Source organism: Callithrix jacchus, chromosome 9, assembly GCF_049354715.1.
Source record: "Callithrix jacchus isolate 240 chromosome 9, calJac240_pri, whole genome shotgun sequence".
In the NCBI taxonomy this organism is placed as follows: Eukaryota; Metazoa; Chordata; class Mammalia; order Primates; family Cebidae; genus Callithrix; species Callithrix jacchus.
The window spans coordinates 59882899-59901716 of record NC_133510.1 but is presented as its reverse complement, the minus strand read 5'-3'; the positions used below and the strand labels follow the sequence as shown (position 1 = coordinate 59901716).

The window sequence follows — 18818 nt, the reverse complement described above, 5'->3', positions numbered from 1 at the left end:
CCTTTGTGGTCTTTTTGTTTAGTACATCCTTCCCAACATCAAGGCCATAAAGCTTCTATCCTAAATATCTCTCAGCACTGTTCAATACATTTCTCTGCACTGATGGAAATATTTTATATTTGAAAATAGCAAAAACAATAACTACTAGCCACATGTAGCCACTGAACACCAGAATTATGAATAGTGTGACAGAGTAGCTGAATTTTGGAATTTAATTTTAATTAATGTAGGTTTTAATTTGCATCATGTGGGTATGGACTACTGCATTGAATAGCTCAGCCCTAGCTTTGTTTTGTCACCTATGGTGATCCATCTGGTGTTCCTTTTTTGTTTTTGTTTTTTCTGCATGATGGGAGGGGAAAGGCTAGTGTCATATTTTCCCATGTGGATGACCAGCCTTGAGCAACAGCATTTTCCTAGTGAATGTTTGTGTGTGTGTGTGTGCGTGTGTGCACGTGCAAGTGTATGTTTGGGGGCTTTTTATTCTGTCCTTTGTTAAATTCATTGGTCATGGCATTAACACCTCTCATGGTCGAAATCACCAAAGCTTTTTCTTTTTTTAAGACTCAGTCTCACTCTATGCCCTGGGCTGGAGTTCAGTGGCATGATCTCAGCTCATTGCAACCTCCACCTCCCTGGTTGGTACAAGCCATTCTCCTCCCTCAGAAGCCCAAGTAGCTGGGATTACAGGTGCTGGCCACCACACCCAGCTAAATTTTTGTATTATTTTAGTAGAAACGGGGTTTCACTATGTTGGCCAGGCTGGTCTCAAACTCCTGACCTCATGATCAGCCTGCCTCGGCCACCCAAAGTGCTGGCATTACAGGAATGAGCCAGGGTGCCTGGCCCACCAAAGCATTTTAATAAGCCTTCATAATTGTGCAAATCCCCCATATTCCCACCTTTATTCTACTTTAGAAATGACTTTGTCATTCTTGGCCATTTGATATTTCATATCATATAAATTTTAGATTAGGGCTTTCAATTAGAAAATCATAGTAATAGGCATTTTCTCTGCATTTAAATCAATATATCAATTTCAAATTTGGGTATAATTGGCATTTTTATGATATTGAAGCTTTCAAATCATGAGAATGGCTTATCTCACTATTCTGGCCTTTTATGTCTTGTGCTTTTAAAAATTATTTTATCTATAAAAATTTAATATATTGTGTTATATTTTTAAGGAAAAACTACATATTGAGGTATTCTGTATGCTGTGTTTTTAAAATTACATGTTCTATATTTTGTGGCTAAATGCAATTTATTTTCATGTGGCAATATTTTATCTATCAAACTTGCTCGACTATCTAATTAATTCTGTTTTATTTGTAGATTTTCCACCCTATTCTGGTAGTTTATCTGTAATGTGTACAAAGAGAATTTTGTTTCTAACCTCTTACATTTTTTTTTTTTGCCTTACTATTTTACTTAGGATATTTCATAAAATGACAGAGAATTTTGTTTTGATTTCTTAAATGGAGAGCATTAAGTATGATGTTACAGATTTTGTTTTTTGTGTGATTAAGGAATTTTTCTATTTTTTGGTTGGTAGAGTTTTGAGATTATTTTATAATTCTTTTCTGTATTATATAAATGTGATAAATTATATTAATAGATTTTAAAATATTTATTTATTTATGGTTTTTGGCCCTCAAGTATTTGAACTGGATTAGATTAATCATGATCTTTAGGTTGTGATATATTCCTGTCATATGTATCTCTATCTTAATTACTAATCTAATGATAATCATTGAACCTACCAGCCAACTCAAGAATTAAAATACTAACAAAACTCTAAACTTACCTACATGCATCTCCATAGTCTTATTTTTTTTTGCTCATATCTCTTTCCTTTTGAGATAATAACCACTGTTAATTTTATATTTATCATTCCTTTTTTCCCTTGTTTTCTGCTTTGCTTTTAACAACTTACATATAAGCAAACAGTTTTTAAAATTGTTCTCATACAGTTCTTCGTGGTCTCCAATTTTTGTCTTCTCTTTGATAATCTTGCTACCTAATGGTTGTTATGAACCTGATTCTGCTATCTGTATTTTCTCCTGGTTCTTGATTCATCGCGCTGTACAAATAAATGAGCATTACTTGGTTCCTTATCATATGGGAATTATTTGAAACTTGTATTAAGCTGAATTTCTAGTTGAGAAAGTTTGCATTTCCCTCTGCTGGGGTCTGGGGCATTTCCCAACATTGTAAACTCCCAAACATTGTCAACATATTTTGAATCACCTTTGCAATATGAAATTGGTAATATGAAATTGGAATGACTGTCGGTCATTAACCTGCAGGTGATATATTTGTTCCCCACTACTAGCACCAAATTTAGAAGCAGACTTGTTTCTTTTCATTGCTTGGTTGTGTGTGTGTGTGTGTGTGTGCGTGTGCACCTGTGTGTGTATATGTGTGTGTACTACTGCAAGCATAGTTCTGGTACAGTGACGATGCAGTTTTATTGGGTGACAGCAGGGCATATCACCTTTTACACTTTCTACCTGTGTCTGGCCTTGGGCTTTGTGACTTGTTGAATGTACCCTTTGGGGCTGTAAAACCCCAAGTTCAAGTCCACCAGTGCATCAAATGTCCCAAGAGGATACCCGGAGCACGTACTACTCTTAGCCATCTGGTTTCCCCTTTCAGTTAGTTGTATTCTCGGAATATATCGTACCTTCTTGTTATTTGTTTTTTCTACTGTATGTACACTTTTTAGTTCCTTTCAATGGAAGGATTTTTTATATTACAAAGAACAGAGACTTGTACAAATTAATTCCGGTAATGAACTCAGAAATTGGAAATACAGAGGATTTTTCTGAAGCCTGGTTTTATGAGACCTTGTGGGAATGGTAATGCAGTGCTGGTTTTCTTCCTAGACTACCAATTTTCCATTCTGTTGAAATGCAAAATGACTTCACACTTCTAGTGCCCCACACAATTTAACTGACTCAGACTCTCTGTGTATTTCTTCACATTCTTAAGGTAGAAAATAAAATTGGCTTAGCCTCATTTATAGGTGGTAACAAGGGAAACTATTTAAGAATAGTACATACTACAATGTTTAAAGCTCAAGCTCTGTAGCCAGACTGGTTGAGTGTAAATCTCAGATCCAAATCTTCCTAGCTTTGTAATCTTGGGAAACTTCCTTAATGATTGTGTAACTCAATTTCTTCATCTGTGAATGGGGATGCTGGTAATACTACCTACCTCATAGTTGTAGTGAGGAATAAATGAGTTACTACTTGTGAAAAGTTCAAAATAAGAGTGACGATTTGGATATGGTAGCAACTCAAGAAATATTAGTTATTTTCCCCCTCCACTTGATGTGACTTGTGGTCTACTTAGCTGTGGCCTTGGGTAAGGATCGAGTGGTATAAGCATGTCTTCGTAGGTATATGCGTTCAGCACCATTGAGAAGCAAACTGAGGGAAAGGAGGGCAATAGCAAATATGCCTGACACACACTGAGGAAATAAAAACAGAGCAACTTGTCAGTTTTGGGGAAAAAAATATATAATTCTCTTTATATAAAAAATACTTAAATGATAGAATTGTTACTTAAAAGAGCAGAGTTTTTTCCAAAAAATTACATTGACTGAGTTATGTGTAACATCTAAAATTTTTATTATTCTAATTTATTCTGTAGTTTTTGCTAACTCGTTGTCTATGAAACACCATATTATGTGGGCCGAGCATAAAGGCGAAAAAAGAATATATTAGTAGGTACAATTACAGATTATAAAAGTAAAATCATCAGCATTTTATAGAAATAATCTCATTTTTTGTATAAATAATTCTAAGAAAATGTTAAGCATTTTAAGGAATAATTTTTTCTGTCCTTTTAAGTGCTTCAGGTTTTTTGTTTGCTTTTGCTTTTTAAAGAGAAGAACATATGACTTAAAAGCGATAATCAGGGCTGGGCGCGGTGGCGCAGGCCTGTAATCCCAGCACTTTGGGAGGCGAGGCGGGTGGATCACGAGGTCAAGAGATCGACACCATCCTGGTCAATATGGTGAAACCCCGTCTCTACTAAAAATACAAAAAAAAAAAAAAAAATTAGCTGGTCATGGTGGCGCGTGCCTGTAATCCCAGCTACTCGGGAAGCTGAGGCAGGAGAATTGCCTGAACCCAGGAGGCGGAGGTTGTGGTGAGCCGAGATCGCGCCATTGCACTCCAGCCTGGGTAACGAGAGAAAACTCTGTCTCAAAAAAAAAAAAAAAAAAAAAAAGCTATAATCAGGACCCAGCCTAATTCTCTGGAAATGAATATATCTACTTATGTTCTGGGTTATTTTTTAGACCCTTCATAACTTGAAAATGTATAAATGAAATTACTAATGCTTTACATTTGTATGGTCCTTTACAATGAACCCAGTGCTTTCACGGATTCATCTCATGATCTGGTGAGATGGACAATGCTATAATTCTCTCCATTTTACAGATGAGTACAACTGAGGCTCAGGCACTTTAAGTGACTCACTTAACAGTCACATAGCATATAGAGTAGATCCTGACTCAAACGCAGGAGTCCTGATCTAAACTAAAAATTCTTCCCACATTTTCCAGCCACCCATCGTGGTATAGAAATGAACATATAACTATCACCATATTAAAATACATGTCTGAGCTCTGAGTAACTCTAAGATGCAGATTACTACTCATTTTTCCTTTAATTAGCCTTTGCACTGACAGGCTCACAGCAAATGATAAATTGGTCAGATTATATAAGAAGGAAAGCAAGTCTGGTAAAAAACAAAAGGAATATAGATTGTGACTAGGACAGTTTTAATTCCTTTGCCACCGAATAAAATAGATGTAAACTTTTCATCAGAATATATAGCATGTAGGAGTTCAACATTTAGCATTTGTAAATATTTATAAATATTATTTGATAAAGTTTTTTTCCTACACTCCAGAACATGGAGAGAGGTTGTTAAAAGTACTTGACCTTTAAATGCAATGTGTTTAAATTAATTCATGTTATTACTTCAGTTTCACAGCTGAGTTGTCTCGTAAATAAAAGTTTTCCCTCATTAGAAATGAAGCCAATCTTGCAGTTCCCCACAGGACTCATATCGCTTACAATGTGCTATGCTTTATACATTGACCTGGAACCCAAGAGAGTTTATGAACAATTGGTGAATTAAACCAGAAATAATTTCCTGTGGCATTATGTCACACCCTCAACGATGAAAAAAATCTATTAATTTTTTGCACTTAATTAGAAAAATTAAATGAATTATTTCATAAGTAAAGTTTGATAGACCAGTATTTACACTTTTCGTGCTGTATAAAGTACATATCAATTTCTTATGTAAATGAGGTTATCATACAGTTATCTCCATATATGTGTGTATGTACTTGTCCTTTGATTTTTATTTATTGGTCTTTTTGTGTCTGCTATTTGTTATTAATTTTAGTAAAGACAAGCTTTAGCCTCCTGAGGAAAGATTTTTTTACCTTTAAATAATGGCATATTTTTGCCCACAAAGCTTCAGAGGAAGTCAAATGACACATGGATATTTTCTCTGGATAAATTCATCATATTTACTCAGTTCCCATTCTTTTTTATACATTTGAATATCTTTCTCCTTACCTTTGTCTCCTTCACATATTCATCTTTTTCTTTCTATTACCCAACATTTTTGAAACCCCTTCTTTTTGAAACCCCTTCTTTTTCTCTTTCTTACTCATTTTTTCAGTGACGTGTCTCTTCAGTTTCAGCTCAGGCCTTCTAAGCTGTTGATATCTAGGCCTACAACTTCTCTTTACAAGCGGTCCTGCATGACCATTGTCTACACAATGTTTTATTATTCAGTGTGCCAGTTTTACAAATCTACTAATTAATATCCACCCAATTTTCCATGTTGGAAACAGTAGGGTCATTCTTGACATTTCTTACTATCACATGTAAATTTTCACTAAACCCTTAAGACTCTGAGTCTCTCCTTGAATCCAACATCTTTCCATTGTTTTTGCCACTGATTTAGGTGAGATCTTTAATATCTTCCACCTCAACTATTCCATAGGTGCTCTCTTTTCTTTTTTATAATTCTTCACACTGCCCTCTAAGCAATTATACTAAAAAACAAATTCCTCCCATGCGAAAAACCCATATTGACCTTTACCTGTTGCTTTAATCCTTAGCTCTCCTTTTTTAATCTTAGATCATCTTACAACATACGCTATCATGTATTTTTAGTCTAAAGTTTTGCCCCTTCTGACCACTCACTCAGTGCCCCTTCTGACCATCCACTCCATCATATGCTAGCCTCCATCAAGAATTGTCTTTGAATACTCTGCTCTTTATATCTGAAATGACCTATCCAATCTTCTCCTCTAAGTGCTTGTCTTTTGTGACTCAATTCAATTGTCCCTTTCTGTAGGAAATTATGCTGGAGTCCCATAGGAATCATCCATTGCTTTCATATAACTGTAAACAACCCCTCTGATAGCTTTTAGCACATTTGCTTACAATTAAATGCTTATATATCTGTCTCCCATGCTATGTGGTAAGGTAAAAACACATCATATTCTTTGTGTATGTGTGTTTGTGTGTGTGTGCTTGTGTGTGTTTGTATATTTTAGTCCAGCACCTAGTTCAGGGCCTGGCATATGAAAGGTTCTCAATTACTGACTAAATAAGTGAATCAATTAATAAATGCCCCAGCTAGCCCTTGAATTGAATTTTCCCATCCTTAGGATATAGCTAGAAATAATCACTTAAGACGACATTAGATTCTCAAAAGACTGTTTTTAAAACTTCATTTACATTGCTTGGAGGTCAGTTTGTTCATCCATCTATCTTGTCAGCATGGGCTGCTGTAATAAAATATTGTAAACTGGGTAGTTTAACATAGAGTTATTACTCACAAGTCTGGATATTGGAAAGTTCAAGATCAAGGTGCTGGCCAATTCAGTTCCTGGTGAGTGAGTGCCCTTTTTTTCTGACTTGGAGATGGAAATCTTCTTGCTGTCTTCACATGATAGTCTTGGGAGAAGTCAGCGAGTTCTCTGGCCTCTTCATAAAAGGACGTTAATCTCATTTTGAAGAACCCCCTCATCACAACCTCATTTAAACCTAATCACCTTCCAAAGGCCCCCACCTTCTAATATAGTCACATTGGGAGTTAGAGCTTAAAAATAGGAATTTTGGAGGAACACAGTCAGTCCATAAAATTTTCCATCCAACTGTATCTATCTGTCTCAATTTCTGCCATATACAGTGGTAGAACAGTACTTGCAGAATCCAGGAATCATTCAATGTTGCCTCAAATTCATTTACAATAAAATGTCCTTCAGAAGCTAGGTGCCTATTAAAATGACATTGTCTTCTCATATTTGTTATAAGTAATACAATGAAAGAAAATAAATTCTTTTTACAAGCAACTTTTAAATGGGAGTGCTACACGGTATTTATAAGTCCTTGCTATAAAAGCCTCCTACAATAAAACACTTAAGAGGACGTGCCTAATAGGAATTCTTATCCTTCAGATTTTATTGTCATTGCACAATATACTCTATGACTTCCTTTGTCTAAACATTTGATATCACAATTTAGTATGCTTTTTTTTACTGTGTGTACCTATTGATATTTAGCCTGTCCCTAATGAAGGACAACTCCAAGTCTACCCTTTGTAATGATGCTATCATGATGACTCCAACTAGAAGAATCTGTTTTCTCTTGAATTTTTTCTTACTGATAAAAACATGCTTCTGGAAGTCATTGTGTATTATCTTGCCCTTTAAATTTTGTATTCATTGCATGTAAACTTGAAGAAAGACAGCATTTAAAAATCTTTTTATACTGTGCAGTAGGCACAAATGGTTTATACATAGTAGTCACAAATCAACAATTGTTGAAAGGAAGAACAAAGGAGTGAGAACTGGATTAGTATTGTGGTAATTGTGATACACCCTGATTCTCCTTCTTCCTCTTAGAATGTACCACTGAAAATTCAGCAAAATGACAGTTCTCTGTTGTGGTCACTTTCCTTGGCGTGGTACATTTTCTCTTTGGGAATTACATAGTCCTGATCTTGAGCATTATTACAGCTTAACATTAAGTTGCATGTATTGGTTCACTTGTGGAATACTCTTAAAATATGAACAGATTTTCTGTCTTTTATGGGACAAAATGTAATCCAGTACATTTTGCAAATGATAGTAGTTAGACACAGTTGGAGGACCATGCTTTAGAAGCCCCGACTATTTACCAGTGATATGAAAATTGACAACACAATAAACCTCTTTGAGGCTGTTTCCTCATCAGTAAAATGTGTCTGGTGAAATCTCTTTCATCAGGGTTGTTACAAGTATTGAATGAAACACATACAGAAATTACTTGGCTCACACTCACTGAGTGCTCAAAACAAGTCAGCTTTCTTCTTCCAACTAATGGCTATGAGCTAAACAAGATGACTCGTATTTAGCACAGAGTCAAATTGCACTATGGGAAAACCTATCATAGTAGCTCTGAGACTTCACTTTTTGAAAATTATTGTGTCAGCGGAATATGTATGCATTAAATTTCTAATGAAGATTTTTTACACAGTAACTGTTTCATAATAAGTTTATAAAGTTAGAGTTTAATCTTTCCAGGTGCTAGTTAAAGGTTAAGCTAATTCCTTGATAAGATTAAATGACTAAAATCACTGGTTTCATGGTATTCACAGGGAGAAGGCCTCCAGTTTGCTTTTTGTCAGATCACATATTTAGAAACATAAAATACAGTAGATTTGTTTCAAGGACAAATAACTGAAAAAATTGCTTTATATGTATTATATTCTTCAAAGGAAATATTTATAGCTACATATTAACCTCTTAGGTAGTCCTAGCTTATTTTTGGTAAAAATTCAAAATTAGAAATGTTTTAGAATAGTTACAGTATCAAGGGTGAGGTAGAGATTGATGGAAATGTGCGTTCAAGCTGCATCAATTTGGTTTCCTGAAGAATCATACATATACTACAAGGCTCTTTCTCCAACTGTTACTAATAATTGGATATATTTTCTTTCTGAAAAGAAGCTCATAGCTCAGGCAAAGACATTGGGTCTTCTGCTGCTATAATAGGCCTTTGGGAAGAAAATAGTTTCCCTCTGTACTTTCGCTTATGCAGAATTCAAGTCAGTAATCTACAGAAGACAAACCTCAAACATTCTGAAGCATCAGACTTGAAATAGATGGAGACATCTGCTAGGAAAAGAACATTGGTACCGGACTTAACAAGGCCTAGTAATGCACTATTATGTTTATATAGCCTCCAGGAAATATGGTTCATGTTGTCTGTTAACTATTATTACATATACTTGCCTCATCAGTCTATTTATAACACATTGAGCATACAATTTGGTTTTTAAAATTTTTATTTATTTTGTTTTATTTTAAGTTATAGGGTACATGTGCAGGATGTGCAGATTTATTACATAAGTAAACATGTGCCATGGTGGTTTGCTGTACCTATTAACCATCACCTGGGTATTAAGGCAAACATGCATGGGGTATTTTTCCTGTTGTTCTTTCCCACCCCAGCCCCAGTGTGTTGTTTCCGTTTGTGTCCATGTGTTCTCATTGTTCAGCTTCCACTTATAAGTGAGAACATGTAGTGTTTAGTTTTCTGTTCTTGAGTTAGTTTGAGTGCCCTACTTGTTTAAAGCACCATTCCACGTAGAGATGGTTGGGAGAGTAAATATAAAAGCCTGGTTCATGCCCATAATTAGATTAAATTAGTGTGTGTGTGTGTATTTGTGTGCGTATTTGTTTGTGTGTGGGAAGTGAGATGGGGAGAATTAAATAAGCAAATACATTATTGTAAGACATGCTATACAAACCATAAGACAGTAGAATCCAATTGAGAATTTTTTTTGTCCTGAGAAGTGAAGGTCACATTTTTATGGGAAGATGTCAATTAGGAGACATCTTTACATCTGTACCTTAAAACTAGATGAGATAAGTAAATGACATACTAGTAGAAGAAAGATGGAACAGAAAGGAAAGGGTAGAATTAATTTAACTTCACTGTAGACAATGTAAATAGGAATAAAGAAGATTAAACTTAAATGCTAGAATTTGATCCGCTTTTACTTTTATGTACTTTTATTTTTGAGACAGAGTCTCAGTCTGTCGCCAGGCACCAGGCTGGAGTGCAGTGGCGTGATCTTGGCTCACTGCAATCTCTGCCTCCTGGGTTCAAGCAATTCTCCTGCCTCAGCCTCACGAGTAGCTGAGACTGCAGGCGTGCACCACCATGCCCAGCTAATTTTTCTTTTTTTTTTTTTTTTGAGTAGAGGTAAGGAACTAGGATGTTGAAAAGTAAAAAAAGGAGAGAAGGAGAGGAAGAAAGAGGAAGAAAAAGAGGGAGAGAGAACAGGAATATTGCTTCATTCTAAAAATGGGTATTAATAATGGCCGATCAATATTTTGTGTATTTAACATGGAGAACTCTATAAATATTTATTGAGTTTACTTGTTCCAGATCTGAGTTGAAGTCCTGGATATCCTTATTAATTTTCTGTCTTGTTGAGTCTAGTATACATAGAAAGGAACAACCAGTATGAGCCTTTCTAAAAATATACCAAAAAGTAAAGAGCATCAAGATAAAGAAGAATTTACATCAACGAATGGATAAAATAGCCAGTTAACATCAAATGGCAGTAACCCTAAATTTAAATCAACTAAATCCCCCAATCAAAAGATACAGCCAAAACCTAATGGTATATCCAAAGATACACAAAGACTCAAAACAAAGGGCTGGAGAAAAATTTACCAACCAAATGGAGAGCAAAAATAAAAATAAATAGATAAATAAACAAAAAGCAGGAGTTGCCATTCTCACATTTGATAAAATAGATTTCAAAGCAACAAAGATACAGTGGTAAAAGGATCAATGCAACAATAAGAGATCTTAATACCCAGATACATAAGACCCATAACGAGATTTAGACTCAACGAGACAATTTTTGTATTTTTTAGTAGAGATGGGATTTTACCATGTTGGTTCAGGATGGTCTCGATCTCTTGACCTCGTGATTTGTCCACCTTGGCCTCCCAAAGTTCTGGGATTACAGGCATGAGCCACCGCGCCCGGCCCCTACTTTTATATACTTTTAACAAAGTATGATTTTAGGTTTGTTACTTGAAGTGGTTCAAAACAAAGGGAATTGAAAGTTTCTAACCCTTATGTTCTTTAGATTTTTAAAACCTGTCTGGGTTTCTCAATCCCAGCACTATTAATATTTTGGATGGGATATTTCCTTTTATGGGGGAGGTTTAGCCACATCCCTAGCCTCTACCCAGTTCTGGGACCAGGGTTGGGTAAGGGAGGTAGCTGGGGCACAATATCTCAGGAGGCATTTATTCTCTGTGGTTTGTAAATTTTAATCCTGTACTTGCACTTCCCTTAATGCCTCCTTAACTCCTGAGACCTAGGCACCTTCCGTACCTCACCCTAGTCCTGGCACTACCTCTGTCCTCTAGCAGCCAGTAGCACTCTCCGAATTGTGAAAGCCACATGTTTCCAAGCATTGCCAAATATCCCCTGAGGGACAATATCACCACAGTTAAGATGAACTGCTATCCAACTGGAATAACTCAGCATATTTGTTTTATTTGTAAAATTCCAAAAGGAGCAGCCAACAGTGTGATCTTTTTTGTATTCAAAGTAGCAGTGAAGTACAGGTATACTTTGGGCAGTGTATACCTGAGACATTTGGGAAAGAAGGGATCGAAGAGAGCTGTGGAAAGAAACTGTTGTGAATTAATGGGCTGATGAGTGTTGCGTTAGGGAGAATTGGGGATTATGTGAAAGTTATCAAAAGATGAGGTATCGTTCTGCTCTTAATAATATGCCTGACTTCTAGGCCTTGGCTGCCTTGAAGAATAATAATTCTGATGTTGATCTGGGAGTGGATATGACAAGATTTTGAATTATATTTTTCTGATCCTTGTAAAAATGCTTCAAAAATCTACCAGGTGCTTGTACTTTATTTTCATTACACAAAATTAGGCAGTCCTCTTGGTTAAGGCTTCTTTGTGCTGTTTGTATTTGCTAATATAAATTCTACCACCATACTCTATTTTAGTTTCTTGGGTTTTGAGGGAAGCTATGATACTTGGGAAACTGCAATTTGTGCAGTGCAGCTGCCAAAATCACAGATACATCAGACACTAATGGACTACTAATCATATCAGTTCATATGAGATTACAAAGCCACTTTGTATTGTATGTGATCTACGGTTTAAATAAGAGAGATATTGTTACTGAACGTTTAGCAATAGAATTCAATCTCTACAGTTCTAGGTGTTTCACATTCAGTGATGTGACACCCAGCATGGTGTTTCATTTTTTTGCCACACTTACTACAAAAGCTGGCAAATGATAACATCAAATTAAATCATTCAGCTTAATAGCTCACAGTATTAGTCTGTTTTTATACTGCTATAAAGAACTACCAGAGACTGGGTAATTTATGAAGAAAAGAGATTTAATAGACTCACAGTTTTGCATGAATGGGGAGGCCCCAGGAAAATTACAGTCATGGTGGAAGGTGAAGGGGAAGCGAGGCTTGTCTTACATGTTGGCAGGAGAGAGAGTTGGGGGAAGTGCCACCCTTTTAAACCATCAGACCTCCTGAAAACTCACTTACTATCATGAAAACAGCATCGGGGAAACCTCACTGCGGTCCACCAACTCCCTCCCTCAACCAAGTGGGGATTACAATTGGAGATGAGATTTGGGTGGAGACACAGAGCCAAACTATATCACTCACTAACTTCCGGAGGCATTGTGCTGTATATTTTATTTGCACTTAATCCTTAGTAACCCTAAATGATGGTTCATAACATTATCCCTATTTTATGGATATGGAAACTAAAACAGTCTGGTTCATTATCTTGTCCATAATTACATGGTTACGATCACTTGATTCCAAATCTGCTAACTCTGGAGTCCTTGTTCTTAAATACTACTTCAGGTCTGCCTGTAGATGGCCTTGTAGATTGTGCTAAGTACTTCCAGGTGGTAGCGCCATGCACACTGTGTGCATTATGAGCACACTGAGATTTTATACTGGTAGGTACACAATAAGTGCCAGGTGAATTCCACTGCTTTTAAGTGTTGTTTATTTTGGTAAAGGAAAAACGTACTCAATAATGCTTGTTAAAGCTTGGTAACAATAACTTTATTCAATATCATCACCATAGATATGAGAAACCATTGCAACCATATGTTAGAGTTGGGGAGACGGATTGAGCTCATCTCTGAATACGGCATGGGCAAGTGAGAATTCATAGCCAAGGAGCAGGGTAGGGGTTATTAGGTGGAAAATTACTGAGAGGAAACCTTGGGGATAACGGGGATTCCAGCCAAACCAACCTTAACAAGATTCTTACTAAAGAGAGGCCAAGGTGATCAGATATCACCTGAGGGATGGTGGAAGATGGAAGAACCTGATTAGATATCCAGGGCAACCTTATATCAAAGAAGTACGGTTCTTGCTAAAGTGATTTAACAGGGGTCTTTGCTAAAACTGGATGAACGTGCATGAACGTGCACAGATGGGCCAAGGAGAAAGTTTAAGAGTCTGACTAAAGTTTGGCCAACTAGAGAATTTTTGTCAATTAAAACAATTTATCTTGAATGCTCTACAGTGGAAGATAGAAAAGTGGGCAGTGATTTATTTCTTTTGTTTTCCCTACAAGAATATTCCTATATATAAATTATATTTGAAAAAAGAATGGAAGGATGGAATTCAGTGAAATGTTGTTTCTTGCCTATTATGGTTTCCACTTCTGGTTCAGCTTATGCAATTGAGAATGCAGCTACCCCTTTAGAATAGTCTTTCACCTAGTGTTAGTGAAAATTGTGTAATGCCACCACAGTTCTCTTTTCTAAGGCCTAAGGCTAGAATATTCTCTCCCCATTATTTATTATTGTCATGCAGCCATTAGCTTTTGCCATTAGAAACTATACTTATACTAAAGGTGTTACAGCTGGATGTATGTGCTCCAGATTCTCATTACATGCTGCCAACCTTTCCCTATAAATCAGCTTGGAGTTATCAGCTTTCTACTTGTTGGCCCTAATTGGAAAGTTCTCTGCTATATCCAGGTACCAAATGTGCAATTGGAGCTTGAATTTCTGCCCCTTATTAACATTGATTGCCTTGTTGACTTATTTCCTCAATTCTCTTTCCATTGGAAAGTGAGCTGAAACAAATTCCTCAGTTTTATATACAAAGTGAGCTTATGATAGAACATATTACAAATCATGCAATGCCATAAATGAGGACACTATCTAATGCTTTTGCCATTAGAATATTAAAATGTCCTTTACTAATTACTTGAACACCTTTTATATCTACTTAATAAGCTGGAAACAAATTCATGAATTTTTCAGCAGTTTGAAACTCACTTTATCTGTTTGAAAATCCAAGTATCACTTATACAATATTATTTTCTATGAAGGTTTGGTAAGGAGTTACGTTGCAATTTCCTAAAACCTGTCTATACTTCAGATGGATTCTATTTTGACAAGACTCCTATATAGCCCAGAGGTGGCAGAGGGGATATTTCTTGATAAATATTTCTTGATTTATCTGTCCATCAGAAAAAAAAAATTCCCTCTTCTTCAGAGGAAGGTAGAGTATATACTTCACTTAAAACTCTTAAACACTCAAAATTGCCTGATCTTTGTTGTTTATGTATGTTGATAATGACATGATAGAAATCAGTAGTATTCAGTCATCTTAAGTGCATACTTAAAAGTATTTGTGTTTTAGTGCATATTTAAAGTTATTTCACCAATTTCTATTTATATTAAATGTACTTACTTAAGAAAACTGTGTAAAATATGCTGAATGTGAATTTGTTTTTCTTACATTTTTATTTATATTTTTCTATTAGAAACTGACTAACCAATCTTCAAATAAAGGAAACTGAAGCTTCATGAACTCATGAGATAAAATGATCAAAACTATGTAGGTTCTAAATTAATACCTTTTTACACTTACGATATTTTGAAGAAATTGAATAAGAACTCTTTCTGTTTCCCTCAGATGAACTCATTTTTCCCAGCATTAATGTCAAGAAACAATCAAAGAGGAAAACAGGAAAACATTAAGTAGAAAATTTTTATCATTGAAAATTGAGGTTAAATTATCATTCTCTTTTTGTAATGTATGGAACAAAAGTATTTTAGGTCTTTTCTGATTAAGTTATTCTGTAGAATGTTCAGGAAACATACTTTTTTTTACATTTAATGACAAAAATATATGCACAAAATAAGAAGTTATTTATTTATTTATTTTGAGACAGGGTCTCACTGTGTTGCCCAGGTTGGAGTGCAGTGGCACAATCACAGCTCACTGCAGCCTTGACTATTCAGACTCAAGCAGTCCTCTCCCTTAGTCTCCCAAGTAGCTGGGACTATAGGTATGTACCACCATGCCTGACTAATATTTTTTAGAATAGAAATTTATTATCAGATATTGCAACTTCAGAATTATAAGGGTGGTGGAAAAATTCAACTGGAAAAACAATAAGTAGCACATACATTTGGATAAATATAATGAATTTGATTACATGACTTTAAGATTAGAAATTCCAGTGTTACACCATTTTTATGTAATGCTGGCCACTCTGTGATAATCCAGATGCTAATCCTTAAGCCTATCAACTTCACATGTTATTTTTCTTATAGTATGTAGATAATGAGAAAATAATTCCTGATTTCCCATAACTTAGAAAATTGTTTTTATTTTGATTATGGGCCTGTAGAAGTCAAATACCTCTGACCTTTTAGCTCATTTCTTTAAACAGAAAATGGTTAAGAATAGTCAGCTTCCACTCTTTGATGATTAAAAAAAAAAACTGTCACCATGTCACGTGATTCAAATGTAAATCTAGCTTTCTATTCTGGCTTAGTAGAAAGATGATCTTTGCTTTAGCCTCTGACTGCTTTTGGTAAAAGAAGCAGTCCCGTTGCTGCTCCTTTCCTGTGCACGTTGAAAGGGAAAGAAACCCGTCACGAATATTTAAATGTTTAAAAAGCACATGCATTTAGGATACTACAAAGTGTTATTCTCAAACCTGTCTTGTGCTGTCTACATGCCCAGAGCTCAAAAGAAACTAGTAAAATGCATTTTTGGACAAAAGGATTTTTTCTATCAAATGTTTTCAATCTAATAATATGATATTTTACAGTGACCAGTCATTTTCACCTTTGTCTCCTAATGGCCTCCCTGCTCATTCCGCTCATTTATCATTCTCTTTCTTTTTTTTTCTTTTTCTTCTGTTTTGGCATTCATCTTTGTAGGGGTAGAAAGGTGTGAGACTTTTTCTCATACATCAATCAGAGGCATTAGACTTACATAATAGGTTAACACTCCCATAGCCAAATACAAGTTAATGAGAAAAGCATGACAAATTTATTTAATCAAAGTTTATGTGACATGGGAGCCTTCAGAAATGAAGACCCGAGACCCAGGTAAAACTGTCTATTTTATGTTTAGGTCCTCCTGTGATTTGACTGTGTTCTCCAAAGTTCATGGGTTGAAAACTTAGTTCCCAATGCAACAGTGTTTAGAGGTGGGGCCTAATGAGGTGATAAGGTCATAAGGGCTCTGCCTTCATGAGTGGATTAATGCCCTTATCATGTGAGTTGATAATTGATTACAAAAGTTGGCTTGCTATGAAAGCAAGTTTGCTCCCTCTTGCTCTTTCATGCTCTTTTGCTTTTCTGACTTCTGCCATGAAATGAGGCAACAGGAAGGACTTCTCCAGATTCCAGTATCACGCTCTTGGACTTCCCATTCCCGGAACAGTGAGCCAGATAAACTTCTATTGCTTAGAAATTACCCAGTCTGTGGTTTTATGTTATAGCAGTACAAAATGAGTTAAGACCTGTTCGATAAAGAATAGACAGCTGTGTTGAAATATAAGTAGATAAAAGTATGGATATAATGTAGTGGCAATAGGCTGAAGGAGGAAAACCCAGCAAAATCTTTCTGTTCGATTCTTCTTGGACTCTTTATACAGCATTCTTTTTTTCCAGGTAAGATCTTTCTGGAATGAGAATCTTCAAGAAAGAAGGGAGGGAGTGACTTGCTAGATTTTATGGCTTTCTTTGGAGGAGAGGGGTTCTAGTTTCTATGATTCACTTTGGGAAACAGGAATTCTGATTTCTATGACTCATTTCATGGGATGGAGGGTAAGAGACATGATGGAACAAGAGGTTCAGAGAGAGCTTGCTGCCAATGCTTTCCAGCCTGCTTTAGTTCAATGTATTCAGCATACTAAAGCTCCATACTCTGCGATATTATCTTCTGAATCCCAACTCCTATAATTAGAAATGTATCCTATTTTCATGGTCATTGCAATTTTTTTGGTTGCTATTACTTTCAAATCATGTGTTTTTTATTTTATGTAAAATATAATTCTAGACAAAGGAATAATTTTTAAAATGAAGCTTTTAGCAATATTCCTTCCTGTTGCATTCAAATGGCTTAACTATTTTTTTCTAAAAAAAAAAAAAGACTATGTAGGCTTTGTGCAGTGGCAGTATCATAGCCAATGAGGTGTATCTGAGGGGTGATTATTGCTAATTGAAAACTTTTCCCAATACCCCATCACGACGACTTGAAATATAGTTGGCATTGGCAATTTTTTGACAGTCTCTATGGAGATTGAATTATGTATATAGAAAAAAGACTATGTCATTCAAGTGCTAAGCTACTTGAAAGTAGTATATCATTTTCATTCTTTCACTGAATTATGAGATATTCCTATTTTAGAAATGAAGAAAATTTGATTTTTAGAGGTTAACTAAATTTTCCAAATTCACTCAATTCATTAGTGGTTGACCCAAGAAAACAGACCTGAATTTTAACATCTTAAATATTCTGCAAGTAATTCTTATATCTCTGAGATTTAAACATTTTCAAAATACCTTCTCCAGTCTATTGTAATTTTTAAAATGTCTTACATAATAATATTCTAGAAAAAGGTTTTTATAGGTTTCTATCAGAGGAGACTAGAATCTCCGTTAGCTATTTTGGCCTATGATTAATACAGAAAACATGATACTAAGAACTTATATGAATATCAAATTATAAGAAGAGTTTATGTATTTTCATCTATCCTGATGGGTTATTACACCTTTACTATTCACATGTGAGTTGCATTGTATCTTGGTAGTTGAACCTGATTTGAGCCAGAATAGTTAATTCATAAACATTAAGTTCTATTTTAATAGCTTGCCACTCCTATGCAGTTTTTATTTTTTGTTGGGAAATATCAACTCAGTAATACATACATGAGCAAACTGTATAATTTTTTTGGGTGATGGGCTTTAGACTTGAATAACCCTTTAAAACTGCTTTGATGATGGTTTGTTTTTTTTTTTTCACTGTATAGGAAAGTCTTCTGCCAGAGATTATGTTTTTCAAAGATTTTTTTTTTTTTTTTTTAGCAATTTCAATACCTGTTTCTGGAGTTGAGAGCCAATTTTTCTTAACACTCTTGTAATTGTTAACAACATTCTTTGTCCATATCCTTCTCTATTCTGAAAATCATTTTTTAGTTTACTTCATCAATTTTATTTGATACAAAACAGTGCTTTGTTTTGCTCCTTTCTTATTCCTCCCCTTATAATGTTTTTACAGATATTACTGTTTATAAGCAAGAAAACAAACACAAAAGCAACATAAAACTGCCACATAGAACTCTTCATAACAATGAGGGAGTTGGCAGGGCACAGTGGCTCACGCCTGTAATCCCAGCACTTTGGGAGGCCAAGGCGGGTAGATCATGA

At 35.4% G+C, this 18818-nt stretch overlaps 1 protein-coding gene and 1 non-coding gene across 11 annotated transcripts in view; both read left to right on the top strand.

Annotated features, from left to right (window-relative positions):
* The window catches only part of SLC16A7 (solute carrier family 16 member 7), a 490902-nt gene that overhangs the window by 25703 nt on the left and 446381 nt on the right, over nt 1–18818 (top strand). The window contains exon 1 of one of the 10 annotated variants that reach the window (XM_009004132.5): nt 16818–17060. The exons of the other annotated variants lie outside the window; for them this stretch is intronic. The gene's annotated coding sequence lies outside the window, so the exon portion shown is untranslated. Of the gene's footprint in view, nt 1–16817; nt 17061–18818 lie in introns of those variants that run through there. 10 annotated transcript variants of the gene reach the window in all.
* Nucleotides 17550–17691, top strand: LOC118144529 (U4 spliceosomal RNA). The gene has a single exon (XR_004729303.1). It is a non-coding gene; the product is annotated as a U4 spliceosomal RNA (small nuclear RNA).